Source organism: Mastomys coucha, unplaced genomic scaffold (genome assembly GCF_008632895.1).
Source record: "Mastomys coucha isolate ucsf_1 unplaced genomic scaffold, UCSF_Mcou_1 pScaffold16, whole genome shotgun sequence".
Lineage (NCBI taxonomy): Eukaryota > Metazoa > Chordata > Mammalia > Rodentia > Muridae > Mastomys > Mastomys coucha.
Genome location: NW_022196898.1, coordinates 99,286,843 through 99,290,386, shown reverse-complemented (window position 1 = coordinate 99,290,386; position 3,544 = coordinate 99,286,843).

The following is a 3,544-nucleotide window of genomic DNA, read 5'->3' as shown; positions in this document are numbered from 1 at the left end:
TTAATGATTGCTTCTACTTCTTTAGGGGTTATGGGACTGTTTAGATGGTTTATCTGATCCCTAATTTAACTTTGTTACCTGGTATCTGTCTAGAAAATTACCCATTTCATCCAGATTTTCCAGTTTTGTTGAGTATAGGCTTTTTAAGTAGGATCTTATGTATGGTTTTTTCCTCTCGGTTTCTGTTGTTATACCTCCTTTTACATTTCTGATTTTGTTAATTTGAATACTGACTTTGTGTTCTCTTGTTAGTGTGGCTAAGGGTTTATCTATCTTGTCAATTTTCCTAAAGAACCAGTTCCTGGTTTTTGTTGATTCTTTGTATAGTTTTTTTGTTTCTACTTGGTTGATTTCAGCCCTGAGTTTGATTATTTCCTGTCTTCAACTCCTCTTGGGTGAATTTGCTTCTTTTTGTTCTCAAGCATTCAGGTGTTCTGTCAAGCTGCTCTTGTATGCTCTGTCCAGTTTCTTTTGGGGGGTACTCAGAGCTATGAATTTTCCTCTTAGCACTGCTTTCATTGTGTCCCATAAGTTTGGGTATGTTGTGCCTTCATTTTCATTAAATTGTAAAACATCTTTAATCTTTCTTTATTTCTTCCTTGACCAAATTATCATTGAATAGAACATTGTTCAGCTTCCATGTGTATGTATGCTTTCCATTGTTTTTGTTCGCATATAAGACCAGCCTTAGTTCATGGTAATCTGATAGGATGCATGGGATTATTTCAATCTTCTTGTATCTGTTGAGGCCTGTTTTGTGACCAATTATATGGTCAGTTTTGGAGAAGGTACCATGAGATTCTGAGAAGAAGGTATATTCATTTGTTTTAGAATGAAACGTTCTATAGACAAGTTAAATTCATTTGGTTCATAACTTCTATGAGTTTCACTGTGTCTCTATTTAGTTTCTGTTTCCATGATCTGTTCATTGCTAAGATTGGGGTGTTGAATTCTTCCACTATTATTGTGTGCAGTGCAATGTGTGCTTTGAGCTTTAGTAAAGTTTCTTTTATGAATGTGGGTGCCCTTGTATTTGGAGCATAGATGATCAGAATTGAGAGTTTATCTTAGTAGAGTTTTCCTTTGATGAGTATGAAGTGTCCTTCTGTATCTTTTTGATAACTTTTTGTCGAAAATCGATTTTATTTGATACTAGAATGTCGACTCCAGCTTGTTTCTTGTTTCCATTTGCTTGGAAAATTGTTTTCTAGTCTTTTACTCTGAGGTAGTGTCTATCTTTGTCACTGAGGTGTGTTTCCTGTATGCAGCATAATGCCGGGTCCTGTTTACATATCCAGTCTGTTAGTCTATGTCTTTTTATTGAGGAATTGGGTCCATTAATGTTAAGAGATATTAAGGAATTATGATTGTTGCTTCATGTTACTTTTGTTGTTAGAGGTGGAATTATGCTTGTGTGTTTCTCTTTTTTTTGGGCTTGTTCAAAGAAGATTACTTTCTTGCTTTTCTTAAGGTGTAGTTTCCCTCTGTGTGTTGAGGTTTTCCATCTATTATTCTTTGTAGGGCTGGATTTGTGGAAAGATATTGTGTAAATTTGGTTTTGTCATGGAATATCTTGGTTTCTCCATCTATGGTAATTGAGAGTTTTGCTAGGCATAGTAGCCTGGGCTGGCATTTGTGTTCTTGTAGGGTCTGTATGACATCTGCCCAGGATCTTCTAGCTTTCATAGTCTCTCTTAAGAAGTCTGATATAATTCTGATAGGTCTGCTTTACATGTTACTTGACCCTTTTCCCTTTCTGCTTTTAATATTCTTTCTTTGTTTTGTACATTTGGTGCTTGGATTATTATGTGATGGGAGGAATTTCTTTTCTGGTCCAGTCTATTTTGAGTTCTGTAGGCTTCTTGTATGTCTATGGCCATCTCTTTCTTTAGGTTAGGGAAGTTTTCTTCTATAATTTTGTTGAAGATATTTACTGGCTCTTTGAATTAGCAATCTTTGCTCTATTCTATACCTATTATTCTTTTTTTGTGTGTTTCTTTTTTTAATTAGATATTTTCTTTATTTACATTTCAAACGATATCTCCTCTCCTAGTTTCCCCTTTGACAATGACGACGACAACAACAACAACAACAACAACAACAACAAAACCCTCTTCTCTCCCCCTGCCCCCTGCTCACCCACACACCTTATCCCTCATCCTGGCCCTGGCATTCCCCTACCTTGGGACATAGAACCTTCACAGGACCAAGGGCCTCTCCTCCCATTGATGACCAACCAGGCCATCCTCTGCTATATATGTTTATATATATAAGCATATGCTATATATGTTTATATATACATATATATTTCTTTATATTCTCAATATTCAGAGACTGCATTTAAAGGTTCTTTCTTAGCTAACAGATGTGGGTTTTTTCCTTCTGTCATTCACCTCCCAGTCCTGTTCGTTAACTTTTTTTTATTAGATATTTTCTTTATTTACATGTCATAGGATATCACCTTTCCCAGTTTCCCCTCCAACCCCCCCAAAACCCCCAAAAGCCAAAAAACAACAATAAGAACAAACCCCTGTACCCTCCCCCTCCCCCTGCTCACCACCTCACCCTCTCCTGCTTACTGGCCCTGGCATTCCCCTGCACTGGGGCATAGAACCTTCACAGGCCCAAGGGCCTCTCCTCCCATTGATGACTGACTTGGTCATCCTCTACTATACATATGCTGCTGGAGCAATTACTTCCACCATGTGTACTCTTTGGTTTCTGGTTTAGTCCCTGGGAGCTCTGAGGGTACTAGTTAGTTCATATTGTTGTTCATCCTAATGGGCTGCAAACCTTTCAGCTCCTTGGGTCCTTTCTCTAGCTCCTTCACTGGGGACCCTGTACTCAGTTCAGTGGATTGTTGTGAGCCTCTACTTCTGTATTAGTCAGGTACTGCCAGAGCCAGCTATATCAGGCTGGATTGTCCTTCCTTCACTCTCTGCTCCATAGTTAGTCTCTGCAACTCCTTCAATGGGTATTTTGCTCTCCCTTTTAAGAAAGAATGAAGTGTCCACATTTTGGTCTTCCTTCTTCTTGAGTTTCTTGTGGTTTGTGTGTTGTTCTTTGTGTATTCCGAACTTCTGGGCTAATAACCACTTACCAGAGAGTGCATACCAAATGTGTTCTTTTGTGATTGGGTTACCTCACTCAGGATGATATTCTCCAGATCTGTCCATTTTCCTAAGAATTTCATAAATTCATTATTTTTAATAGCTGAGTAGTACTCCATTGCATAGATGTACCACAATTTCTGTATCCATTTCCTCTGTTGAAGGACATCTGTGTTGTTTCAAGTTTCTGGCTATTATAAATAAAGCTGCTATGAACATGGTGGAGCATGTGTCCTTATTACATGTTGGATCATCTTCTGGATATATGCCCAGGAGTGGTATAGCTGGGTCCTCTGGTAGTACTACTTGGTCAAGAAAGAAATAAGTAAAGAAATCAAAGACTTTCTAGAGTTTAATGAAAATGATGCCACAACATACCCAAACTTATGGGATACAATGAAAGCAGTCCTAAGAGGAAAACTAATAGCTTTAAG